We start from the raw sequence: 13,629 nt of genomic DNA, 5'->3' as shown, positions 1-13,629 counted from the left end.
GAGAAGCCAAGTGTCTTAAAACACAGAATCAGAAGATACTCCCCTGTGGTTCTTTTTTTTTTTTTTTTTTTTTTTGCTTTTTGATTTGTTTCCTTCCCCCACCCCCTTTTTTTCTCCTTTCTTTTTCTCTTTTTCTTCTTTTTTTTTCCGTTTTTTTTCTCTTTTTCTTCCCTTTTTTTTTCTTCTCTTTCTCTTTTCTTTCCTTCTTTCTCTCCTCTCTTTTTCTCTTTTTCCCAATACAATTTGCTTTTGGCCACTCTGCACTGAGCAAAATGACTAGAAGGAAAACCTCACCTCAAAAGAAAGAATCAGAAACAGTCCTCTCTCCCACAGAGTTACAAAATCTGGATTACAATTCAATGTCAGAAAGCCAATTCAGAAGCACTATTATACACCTACTGGTGGCTCTAGAAAAAAGTATAAAGGACTCAAGAGACTTCATGACTGCAGAATTTAGAGCTAATCAGGCAGAAATTAAAAATCAATTGAATGAGATGCAATCCAAACTAGAAGTCCTAACGACGAGGGTTAACGAGGTGGAAGAACGAGTGAGTGACCTAGAAGACAAGTTGATAGCAAAGAGTGAAACTGAGGAAAAAAGAGACAAACAATTAAAAGACCATGAAGATAGATTAAGGGAAATAAACGACAGCCTGAGGAAGATAAACCTACGTTTAATTGGGGTTCCCGAGGGCGCCGAAAGGGACAGAGGGCCAGAATATGTATTTGAACAAATTCTAGCTGAAAACTTTCCTAATCTGGGAAGGGAAACAGGCATTCAGATCCAGGAAATAGAGAGATCCCCCCCCTAAAATCAATAAAAACCGTTCAACACCTCGACATTTAATTGTGAAGCTTGCAAATTCCAAAGATAAGGAGAAGATCCTTAAAGCAGCAAGAGACAAGAAATCCCTGACTTTTATGGGGAGGAGTATTAGGGTAACAGCAGACCTCTCCACAGAGACCTGGCAGGCCAGAAAGAGCTGGCAGGATATATTCAGGGTCCTAAAGGAGAAGAACATGCAACCAAGAATACTTTATCCAGCAAGGCTCTCATTCAAAATGGAAGGAGAGATAAAGAGCTTCCAAGACAGGCAGCAACTAAAAGAATATGTGACCTCCAAACCAGCTCTGCAAGAAATTTTAAGGGGGACTCTTAAAATTCCCCTTTAAGAAGAAGTCCAGTGGAATAGTCCACAAAAACAAAGACTGAATAGATATCATGATGACACTAAACTCATATCTCTCAATAGTAACTCTGAATGTGAACGGGCTTAATGACCCCATCAAAAGGCGCAGGGTTTCAGACTGGATAAAAAAGCAGGACCCATCTATTTGCTGTCTACAAGAGACTCATTTTAGACAGAAGGACACCTACAGCCTGAAAATAAAAGGTTGGAGAACCATTTACCATTCGAATGGTCCTCAAAAGAAAGCAGGGGTAGCCATCCTTATATCAGATAAACTAAAATTTACCCCAAAGACTGTAGTGAGAGATGAAGAGGGACACTATATCATACTTAAAGGATCTATTCAACAAGAGGACTTAACAATCCTCAATATATATGCTCCGAATGTGGGAGCTGCCAAATATATAAATCAATTATTAACCAAAGTGAAGAAATACTTAGATAATAATACACTTATACTTGGTGACTTCAATCTAGCTCTTTCTATACTCGATAGGTCTTCTAAGCAAAACATCTCCAAAGAAACGAGAGCTTTAAATGATACACTGGACCAGATGGATTTCACAGATATCTACAGAACTTTACATCCAAACTCAACTGAATACACATTCTTCTCAAGCGCACATGGAACTTTCTCCAGAATAGACCACATATTGGGTCACAAATCGGGTCTGAACCGATACCAAAAGATTGGGATTGTCCCCTGCATATTCTCAGACCATAATGCCTTGAAATTAGAACTAAATCACAACAAGAAGTTTGGAAGGACCTCAAACACGTGGAGGTTAAGGACCATCCTGCTAAAAGATAAAAGGGTCAACCAGGAAATTAAGGAAGAATTAAAAAGATTCATGGAAACTAATGAGAATGAAGATACAACCGTTCAAAATCTTTGGGATGCAGCAAAAGCAGTCCTAAGGGGGAAACACATCGCAATACAAGCATCCATTCAAAAACAGGAAAGAACTCAAATACAAAAGCTCACCTTACACATAAAGGAGCTAGAGAAAAAACAGCAAATAGATCCTACACCCAAGAGAAGAAGGGAGTTAATAAAGATTCGAGCAGAACTCAACGAAATCGAGACCAGAAGAACTGTGGAACAGATCAACAGAACCAGGAGTTGGTTCTTTGAAAGAATTAATAAGATAGATAAACCATTAGCCAACCTTATTAAAAGAAGAGAGAGAAGACTCAAATTAATAAAATCATGAATGAGAAAGGAGAGATCATTACCAACACCAAGGAAATACAAACGATTTTAAAAACATATTATGAGCAGCTATACGCCAATAAATTAGGCAATCTGGAAGAAATGGACGCATTCCTGGAAAGCCACAAACTACCAAAACTGGAACAGGAAGAAATAGAAAACCTGAACAGACCAATAACCAGGGAGGAAATTGAAGCAGTCATCAAAAACCTCCCAAGACACAAGAGTCCAGGGCCAGATGGCTTCCCAGGGGAATTTTATCAAACGTTTAAAGAAGAAACCATACCTATTCTCCTAAAGCTGTTTGGAAAGATAGAAAGAGATGGAGTACTTCCAAATTCGTTCTATGAAGCCAGCATCACCTTAATTCCAAAGCCAGACAAAGACCCCGCCAAAAAGGAGAATTACAGACCAATATCCCTGATGAACATGGATGCAATAATTCTCAACAAGATACTGGCCAATAGGATCCAACAGTACATTAAGAAAATTATTCACCATGACCAAGTAGGATTTATCCCTGGGACACAAGGCTGGTTCAACACCCGTAAAACAATCAATGTGATTCATCATATCAGCAAGAGAAAAACCAAGAACCATATGATCCTCTCATTGGATGCAGAGAAAGCATTTGACAAAATACAGCATCCATTCCTGATCAAAACTCTTCAGAGTGTAGGGATAGAGGGAACATTCCTCGACATCTTAAAAACCATCTACAAAAAGCCCACAGCAAATATCATTCTCAATGGGGAAGCACTAGGAGCCTTTCCCCTAAGATCAGGAACAAGACAGGGATGTCCACTCTCACCACTGCTGTTCAACATAGTACTGGAAGTCCTAGCCTCAGCAATCAGACAACAAAAAGACATTAAAGGCATTAAAATTGGCAAAGAAGAAGTCAAACTCTCCCTCTTCGCCGATGACATGATACTCTACATAGAAAACCCAAAAGTCTCCACCCCAAGATTGCTAGAACTCATACAGCAATTCGGTAGCGTGGCAGGATACAAAATCAATGCCCAGAAGTCAGTGGCATTTCTATACACTAACAATGAGACTGAAGAAAGAGAAATTAAGGAGTCAATCCCATTTACAATTGCACCCAAAAGCATAAGATACCTAGGAATAAACCTCACCAAAGATGTAAAGGATCTATACCCTCAAAACTATAGAACACTTCTGAAAGAAATTGAGGAAGACACAAAGAGATGGAAAAATATTCCATGCTCATGGATTGGCAGAATTAATATTGTGAAAATGTCAATGTTACCCAGGGCAATATACACGTTTAATGCAATCCCTATCAAAATACCATGGACTTTCCTCAGAGAGTTAGAACAAATTATTTTAAGATTTGTGTGGAATCAGAAAAGACCCCGAATAGCCAGGGGAATTTTAAAAAAGAAAACCATATCTGGGGGCATCACAATGCCAAATTTCAGGTTGTACTACAAAGCTGTGGTCATCAAGACAGTGTGGTACTGGCACAAAAACAGACACATAGATCAGTGGAACAGAATAGAGAATCCAGAAGTGGACCCTGAACTTTATGGGCAACTAATATTCGATAAAGGAGGAAAGACTATCCATTGGAAGAAAGACAGTCTCTTCAATAAATGGTGCTGGGAAAATTGGACATCCACATGCAGAAGAATGAAACTAGACCACTCTCTTTCACCATACACAAAGATAAACTCAAAATGGATGAAAGATCTAAATGTGAGACAAGATTCCATCAAAATCCTAGAGAAGAACACAGGCAACACCCCTTTTGAACTCGGCCATAGTAACTTCTTGCAAGATACATCCACGAAGGCAAAAGAAACAAAAGCAAAAATGAACTATTGGGACTTCATCAAGATAAGAAGCTTTTGCACAGCAAAGGATACAGTCAACAAAACTCAAAGACAACCTACAGAATGGGAGAAGATATTTGCAAATGACCTATCAGATAAAGGGCTAGTTTCCAAGATCTATAAAGAACTTATTAAACTCAACACCAAAGAAACAAACAATCCAATCATGAAATGGGCAAAAGACATGAAGAGAAATCTCACAGAGGAAGACATAGACATGGCCAACATGCATATGAGAAAATGCTCTGCATCACTTGCCATCAGGGAAATACAAATGAAAACTACAATGAGATACCACCTCACACCAGGGAGAATGGGGAAAATTAACAAGGCAGGAAACAACAAATGTTGGAGATGATGCGGAGAAAAGGGAACCCTCTTACACTGTTGGTGGGACTGTGAACTGGTGCAGCCACTCTGGAAAACTGTGTGGAGGTTCCTCAAACAGTTAAAAATAGACCTGCCCTACGACCCAGCAATTGCACTGTTGGGGATTTACCCCAAAGATACAAATGCAATGAAACGCCGGGACACCTGCACCCCGATGTTTCTAGCAGCAATGGCCACGATAGCCAAACTGTGGAAGGAGCCTCGGTGTCCAACGAAAGATGAATGGATAAAGAAGATGTGGTTTATGTATACAATGGAATATTACTCAGCTATTAGAAATGACAAATACCCACCATTTGCTTCAACGTGGATGGAACTGGAGGGTATTATGCTGAGTGAAGTAAGTCAGTCGGAGAAGGACAAACATTATATGTTCTCATTCATTTGGGGAATATAAATAATAGTGAAAGGGAAAATAAGGGAAGGGAGAAGAAATGTGTGGGAAATATCAGAAAGGGAGACAGAACGTAAAGACTGCTAACTCTGGGAAACGAACTAGGGGTGGTAGAAGGGGAGGAGGGCGGGGGTGGGAGTGAATGGGTGACGGGCACTGGGTGTTATTCTGTATGTTAGTAAATTGAACACCAATAAAAAAAAAATATATTTAAAAAAAAAAAAAACACCTTTGACCAACTTGGGCTGCCCCCTGAGGAGAGATTGGTCATCCTTGCTGTAGAGCAGCATACTACCATTATCACACAGAGAACTTCTGTTTCCTGGGGACGTGTATTAACGACTATCCTCCATGTCTTATTTCATCACTCCCCTGTCCTTGCCTGAGAGCAACACAGGCTCAGAATCAGGGTACGAAAACTTTGTATCTTGCAAGAAAGAGAATGATTGATAGTCCAGTCTTTTTTTAAATATAAAAGGTCAATGAAAATACCTCCTTTTGAAGATTTTCATCTTCCAATGAAAAAATAGTTACATGGATTTCAGAACCGATATGAGCCCCACTGTTGCTGGGCTGGAGTGTGAAGAAGGGCAGTTGTGTGACCCAGGAGAACCATGTGGCCCTCTGCTCAGGCCCTGCATATCCCCTGATGCCCTCCTAAGAATTTAGTAGAATTCCCTGAGTCCTGGAATCTTGGTGATATTGATTTTCTCTCTTTCTTTCATATTGGAGCTTTGCAAGCTCCAGAATTCATGGGTGCTTGCTCATGTTTTCCCAGTGAGCAGATGTGAAGAGACCCCTCACAAAATTGTACACAGAGAACTCTTGCACATGTGTAAAGATTTCTCACATGAGGGATCCCTGGGTGGCTCAGCGGTTTGGCGCCTGCCTTTGGCCCAGGGCGCGATCCTGGAGACCCGGGATCGAATCCCACGTCAGGCTCCCGGTGCATGGAGCCTGCTTCTCCCTCTGCTTGTGTCTCTGCGCCTCTCTCTCTCTCTCTCTATGTGACTATCATAAATAAATAAAAATTAAAAAAAAAAGATTTCTCACATGATGTTTCACAGGAGTATTACACACTGAAGCAGTGAGGGAGCACCAGACTCCCATCAGCATGACGAAAATTCAATACAACATCAATATCAGATGGTGCCCAGGTTGTAGGGCAGCAGGAACTCTCCTTCACTCCTTGGGGGGGGATGCCAAATGCCCCAAACACTTTGGAAGATGCCTGGGCAGTTTCTTGCAGAGCTAAACAAAATCTTGGAGATATAATAAAAATCCATGCTCCTTGGTAATTCTATAAATCAGTTACTTGTGTTCACCCAAAATATGTGCCTAAATATTTATTCTTATTTTATTGATGATTGCCAATAAAAATCCATGCTCCTCAGTAATTCTATAAATTAATTACTTTTGTTCACCCAAAATATGTCCCTAAATATTTATTCTTAGTTTATTGATGATTGCCAAGCCTAGAAAACAACAAATATGCCCTGAAAATGGTAAATGGTTAAAAAAATTCTAGTATGTCCATACATGGAATGTGACTCAACAATTCAAATACAATAATTTTCAGGGCAGAAGAAGACATGGGGGAGACTTCCATGTATATTTCTCAGTAAAAGAAGACAATCTGAAGAGACTAGATCAGTGAGCATGGAGAAATGGGGGGCAGGAGCCCTGGACACTGGCTCGGCCCAAGGTCCACATGTCTCCTGCAACCACCAGAGAGCAGTGGTGCTCCCTTGTACATCCCCTGAGAGTGTCTGTCTCTGGGCCTTTTGCAGGTGCTTCTGTGTCACTCCTGGGTGAAACCTTACCCCCGAATCCTATACTCTCTTTTGCTCAGCTGGAGCCCTGGCTAAAGTCAAAGGAAGAGCTTGAAAAACCTTAGGAAAGAGGAAAGTTTGCATGAGAACCCTCCCCTCCAAACGTATTAGGGGAGCACAGAAAATGGGTTGGTAGGCCAGGTTTGGATGTGGGGCTCAGGATCCAGAGTTGGGCTGTCTCTACCCTGTTCCTCACACTCCTCCCTCACTGCATAGGTAATTTCCACATACCCTGGGCAACAAAATTATACCCCGAGAAGGTCCACTGAGTCGAATAACAAAGTCTCCATTACTATGATTTTGCTCTAAGTCCTTCTTATTGCATTCCCAGGATAGAGGACAGATGAGATAAACGGACAGATTTATGACACCCAACAAAACCTGGGCTTCTGATTGTTGCAAGGTCTCCTCTCAAGTGAGTCCTCACCACCAGAAACAAATCCCCCTCAGGGAAATGATCTTTCAGGCACCTGACTTTTATTTCTAGGATCGGCTCCAGGGAGAACCATCCATCAGAAGTCACAAGAAGAACAGGAGGAAAGTGTCTTCTTCTCTCTTTTCTCGGTACAATATCCTTGACTCTGCAGTTTCTGGATTTCTCTGTGCTTCCAGAATTCAGAGTAAGCCTGTGCTCACCCACCATCCTCAAGGTCACCATCTCCAGAATGCAGATTCCAAGTCACCAGGAAACACCAGCAACATCCTGTATAACTGGGGTCCTGTAAGCGGGGCAGCCAGGACTTGCCCTGAACACCTGCTCTCCTGGGACAAGGCTGATTCTCAGGAATCCCAAAGGCATCTCTGTCCCTATGGGCAAATCATCCCCTGACCATCCCTGGGCTCCAGTCAGCACCTGAGGCTGATCAGTACATTGATTCTGGGAGCCCAGCGTCAGTACTATTCTCACGGTTCTCAAAGGCCATGGTGACGTGGAACACACCCTCCCTGTACTCTCAGGGCTGGACTGTCACACCCTGAGTCACCCCCCTGACACCTCCAAAGAGGCTGGATCTCTGTGGAGAAAACTTCTTTCGCAACTCAGGACCACATGATCTCCCTTATCTCCACATCTCCACCACAAACATCTGGGACCTTTGACAAAAACTTTGGGGTGCAGCTGGCCTTGATATTGGAAATCCCTTCTTTTTGTTGCGGGTGGCTGGATGAGCAAGAAATCTGTCCTGAACATAATGGGTACCAGGAAGAGGGACTATAGCTGTGTCCACCCCAGAGTCAAGTCTGACCTCAGATTGCTCTGCCATGGAAACTCTGTGTGTGTTTGGTGACTCCATGGCTGATACGGCTCTGAACTTTGTAGTCATAGGCTCTCCTTCAGTTTCCTTAGCCATCACTTTGGACTTCTCTGCTTGTAGAAATAAAAACACAATATTAAACTTATGACCAAAAATCAGAAAGATGATTTTATAAAAATGTTGTAGACTCCTTTTCAAGCAAGAACAGAAGGCCTTCCTTTACAGTTGTAGTTGCATCCAATTCCTTAACCAGACTTTTCGTCCATATTCTCTCTGCACTAAGCACAGATCTGGGAAAGGTGTTTAGTGATTCCACCTGCAGCCTCACAGTGACTTTGCCACTGAGTTTATTTATTTATTTATTTATTTATTTATTTATTTATTTATTTTAAAGATTTTATTTATTTATTCATGATAGTCACAGAGAGAGAGAGAGAGGCAGAGACACAGGCAGAGGGAGAAGCAGGCTCCATGCACCGGGAGCCCGATGTGGGACTCAATCCCGGGTCTCCAGGATCGCGCCCTGGGCCAAAGGCAGGCGCCAAACCGCTGCGCCACCCAGGGATCCCTGCCACTGAGTTTAAATCAATCTCCCTGAGAGGCATATTGTGTGAAGGAGCCCACATCCCTTTTAAATGCCCAGTTGACTGAGGGGTGACTCACACATCACTCTTTTTCCTTGGTCTCTGTCACAGCAAGTTCAGCAGTCACTCCTGTCTGACAAGAACTTCCAGCATCTTTGCCCCTTGTGCTATGATGTCAGCGACACTCGCAACCTCACCTGTCTGGGCTCCTGCAGTCTTCTGACCATGTGCTAGGAAGACAGTCCCTAGGAGGGAGTCCCTGCCCACTGTGTGTGGGAAACTACGGTGACAACCAAGTGCAAGTAGAGACAGATGACAAAGATTCTCAGTATATTATCTACTAGGAATGAATTCAAAGGCTTCTACACAAAATGTGGACAGATTATTCCATCTCCTCATTGATGTACAAACCTCCGAGGAAGGAATCCTCTAGAACTCAGGGAGGAGTCACATAACAGGAGAGAACACAGCATTTCACGCGGGAGGTTCCAAATGTCCATAGAGACCCGTCACTGCTCTGGACTTGATCCTGATCCAAGAATAGTTTGCATAGAGACACCACCTCAGTTCTGAGTGAAAAACACCCAAGAAGCTATGGACACATTTACCCATGAGAAGTCTAAGTAAAGCAGAAAGTTTGTCCTCTGGAAATGGGAGGTTACATAAGGGGATTCTGGACCTGGCCCTAAAGCAGTGGACAGAGCAGTGAGGAGGCACCCTTTGCTTTAGATGGACTCTGATCACCAAGTCACCCAATAGTACATCTGGGATTGGACAACAGGGGCTGATGGGGTCCACTTCTGAAGAGTCAGGGTGATTATAGCTGGGACCTGCCACCAGGCACTGCCTGTGCCCTCTGCTCAGGGCTCACAGCTGGGACCTCCCTACCTCAGGTTTCTACACAGCACCTCCCCTCCCCTGCCCACACCCTTCACATCCCCAGGCTGGGGGACTTGACCCAGGGCCACTGAGGGACCAGAAAACTGGGGTCTCATTTGCATGGAAGGGCCCCTCCCTCTCCCCGAGGATGAAGAGGGGAAGGGAGAGATGAGGGGAGGCTCTGCTCAGCTGTGGGACCACAGAAGGCAGGATCAGTGAAGACCTCCACCATGGCCTGTTCCCCTCTGCTCTTCACCCTCCTTGCTCACTTCACAGGTGAATGGATGTGGAGACCGTGAAGGGGGCCTGGGAGGATGTGTGCCATTCTTCATCCTTCTCTTGTCTCCAGATCCCAGCATCATCCTCTCTTCGTCTCTCCCCCTTACAGGGTCCTGGTCCCAGTCTGTGCTGACTCAACCGGCCTCTGTGTCTGGGGCCCTGGGCCAGAGGTCACCATCTCCTGCACTGGGAGCAGCTCCAATGTTGGTTATAGCAGTTATGTGGGCTGGTACCAGCAGCTCCCAGGAACAGGCCCCAAAACCATCATCTATAATACCAATACTCGACCCTCTGGGGTTCCTGATCGATTCTCTGGCTCCAAATCAGGCAGCACAGCCACCCTTACCATTGCTGGACTCCAGGCTGAGGACGAGGCTGATTATTACTGCTCATCCTATGACAGCAGTCTCAAAGCTCCCAGGGAGCTCCAGGCCTTGGGGGAAGTGAGACAAAAACCTACTTACCCATCTCCAAAGTGAGTGAGCGCCCCAGCAGCTGCCTGCTTAGGCTCCCCCTAGGTTTCTGCTTATTCTTTAGTGGATGCTCAGGTCCAGGTGCATCCTGGGGTGCCTCCTGGGAATGGAGTCTCCTTCATCGTCTCTGACCTCAGAGTCACTCAAATTAGCCCCTTTTGTACACAACGAGTCTTAAACAATACTGAAAGTTTTGTCCTCATGAGCTGGGCCAGCTTCTTCTAGACTAGCGAACATTCACTTATCATCTACTGATGTTTCAGTAAATGAAACACTCATAAGTCATGAGGCTGTCATGGTCCTTCAGTCCGTCCCTGCTCTGCTGATGCACGTGTCAGCGCTCTGTGCAGCTGGGATCATTATTCCCTTAGCTTCAACCAGATGACTAGTTCTCATTATTTGATGTTGTGTTGAACACATAAATCAATGCCATACTGAAAATTATATAAAGTAAAAAAAATCTTTCTAGAGAATAATCCTGATGTGATGGTTTATGGAAATTTTTTATTTTTATTTTTTATTCAAGAGAGACAGAGAGAGAGAGAGAGAGAGGCAGAGACACAGGCAGAGGGAGAAGCAGGCTCTGTGCAGGGAACTCAACATGGGACTCAATCTCAGGACTCCAGGATAATGCCCTGGGCCTAAGGCAGGTGCTAAACCGCTGAGCCACCTGAGGATCCCCTAATGGCATATTTCATAGGGAAGAAGAACATATAACAGGCTACATTCTACATCATGGGAATTTCATTGTATTTTGGAAGAGGCAGGAATCTAGAGGTGGTAAGGAGGCGAGCTATTGACAGCAGGTGGAGGAAGGGGGAGGGTGAGTGTGTGAGGTGACTGTATTCGTGATGATGTTACTCTCCTATGCGGCCCTGTGACAGTGACCACACCACACTGCTGTGCTGTCACAGCTCAGTAAACTGTACCCCCAGAGCGACAGCACCTTCGTGGAGGCAAAGAATGTCATCTAGGAGTCTGGGGGCTGTGATGGGGCACAAGGTGACATCATCCCATCCACTGATCCAAGGAGGTGTGACCCTGTGTCCCTGAATGGGGAAGTCAGGAAGGAGGGGACCTGAGGACGATGGAACAGACTGTTTGAAAAGAGATCAAAGATATTGCACATCAGCCCCATAGTACAGATGACAGTGTGTGTCCTCTAGGCTGAGGGTCAGTCATTATGATGTGTCGGAGACTTTCCTGGGATTGAACCACAACCTCCATGGTCACAGATGGTGGGAGCCAGCGTTGTCCCTTCAGGAACAGAAGATCCTGTGTTGTGAGGGTCTCAGCCTCTCCAAAACCAATGTCAAGATCGCACCTGCCCTTGTGATTCTGGTGACAGCTGCAGGAGGTCCTTCAGCTACAATGCAGGAAAGTTGTAAAAGTGAGGGTCGACTAATTATGAACCTGTAAATTACAGAACACACTTGGGGCAACAAACAGAGGTCATCATAGAGACAGAGTGAGCCTGTGGCCTCCCCACCAGGAGTGTGGACAGAGGCCCAGCTGACAGAGGAAGGGGCTGGGATCAGAGACAAAGACATAGAGAGACAGAGAGAGACCAGGCTTTGGTGACAGACACTGGAGTCCATGGAGCCAGCATCATTGATGTCTTGGTCCACATGCTTCCTGCCCTGGGGAAGGACGGGCTGACCCCATGCCTCACTCTCTCTAATCCTAGAGAAGAAGACGGGCAATGGGGACACATGGAGACACTCCCTAGGGAGGAGCCACAGTAGGGGTTTCTGAACCACTTGGGGCCATGAGGTGCAGCCTTCGGAGGGCTGGTAGTGTCCTGGGTGTGGCCTGTCCTCCATGCCCAATAGGTAGGGGACCCAGAGCACTGGAGTCCATGGAGCTCTGCTCTGGGGTTCTGTTCATTCATCTCATTTAGAGCAAACAGAGCTGGGGCAGCAGGAGACTGGGTGCCTGTCCCTGGGGCCCACGGCATGCTTGCAGCTGGGAAGGCAGCCCCTGCATGTGTCTAGGTCCAGGGCCCACCCGCTCTCAGCCCTAGGCTCCAAGACCTTAGGGGAATCCACCCAGGCCCTTCGATGACATCAGGAAGAGGAAGTGGGAGTGAGGAGCTGTGACCAGAATTCAGTACTCCTCCCCCAGGGGGATGAAGGGATGAGAGAGACCCCCAGCTCTGCCTCCCTGTGGCTGGGGTCCTGGGGGTGTGCCAGTGGGTGCAGAGGTTGGGGTTGGTCTCCATCCCCACTTCTTCATGACACCTGATGTCCAGGCACTGCAGCCTGACCTTGGACATTCAGCTTGTGTTCCTCCATGACTCCTCCTCCCCCTGGGGTTTGAAGGTCTGCAAACATCCCTCCCAACACACACTCACTGTCTTCAGTCCTCCCTGAACATTCCCTTGAGGGACATGAAGAGGGGCAGGTCTCACCTCATCGGACACATGGCTCACCCCTGAGGACTCACAACAGACAGGAGGACTCACTACCCCATATGCTCCAGGGATGCTGCAGGGAAAGCCCCGGAAGTCAGCCTGGCTTGAGGGATCAGGCCTGCAGGACTCCTGTCCCCCATCTTGCACTGGGGGAGGGGATCCAGGGACCCTACTCAGTTTCCTGCCCCCCTACACGACCACACCCACCCGGAGGTCTGCTCACTGGGCCTCCACAACCTGTCTATGTCTCTCCTCCTTGTAGGGTCCTGGGCCCAGTCTATGCTGACTCACCCTGGCCAGAGGATCACCCTCTCCTGCCCTGAAAGAGTCCCAGTATTGGTGATTATGGTGTGAAATGGTACAGGCAGCTAGCAAGAACAGACCCCAGACTCCTCATCTATAGCAATAGCAATCGATCCTTGAGTCCCCAATCAATTTTCTGCCTCTGGTTTTGGCATTATTGGCTCCTTTACCACCTCCAGGCTCCAGACTGAAAAATAGGCTGATTACTAGTGCTTATACAGTGATCAAGGCTTGTGGGGCTTTTAGAGAAAACCTGGTATTCCCACAGCAGTGGGGCTCCATGTGCTGCCCAGACTTCCTGGCCAAGTCAGCTGTTTCCTTTCTGTTTGGTGAACTCCAGATCTGAGGCTCACCGCAGAGAATTTTGCATTCAGTTTTGTCCCCATTGCTTAAAATCTATCTCCCAACCCTGTCTTTGGCAGCAACATATGGGGAATTTTATAAAAATGAATTGAAATTCCTGGTGCCAGGGACTGTCTAGACAGTGGACAGAGTCCAGGATGGTTAAAAGAAGAACCAGGGGCACAGAATTAAGCTGCATCTGAGTCAAGACACGTCAGGAATGTC

General features: G+C 45.6%; 1 pseudogene and 1 gene segment (V, D, J or C); one reads left to right on the top strand and one right to left on the bottom strand.

Annotated features, from left to right (window-relative positions):
* LOC144299103 (immunoglobulin lambda variable 1-40-like) overlaps positions 1-13,629 on the bottom strand; it is a 296,751-nt gene that overhangs the window by 66,273 nt on the left and 216,849 nt on the right.
* LOC144299604 (immunoglobulin lambda variable 1-40 pseudogene) lies at positions 9,608-11,765 on the top strand (annotated as a pseudogene). Its single transcript, XR_013366286.1, has 3 exons — positions 9,608-9,870; positions 9,983-10,348; positions 11,513-11,765. The product of XR_013366286.1 is annotated as an immunoglobulin lambda variable 1-40 pseudogene (transcript).

The sequence above is a fragment of the Canis aureus genome, chromosome 27 (assembly GCF_053574225.1).
Source record: "Canis aureus isolate CA01 chromosome 27, VMU_Caureus_v.1.0, whole genome shotgun sequence".
In the NCBI taxonomy this organism is placed as follows: domain Eukaryota; kingdom Metazoa; phylum Chordata; class Mammalia; order Carnivora; family Canidae; genus Canis; species Canis aureus.
The sequence above is the reverse complement of the archived record's forward strand: the minus strand, read 5'-3'. Positions and strand labels throughout refer to the sequence as shown.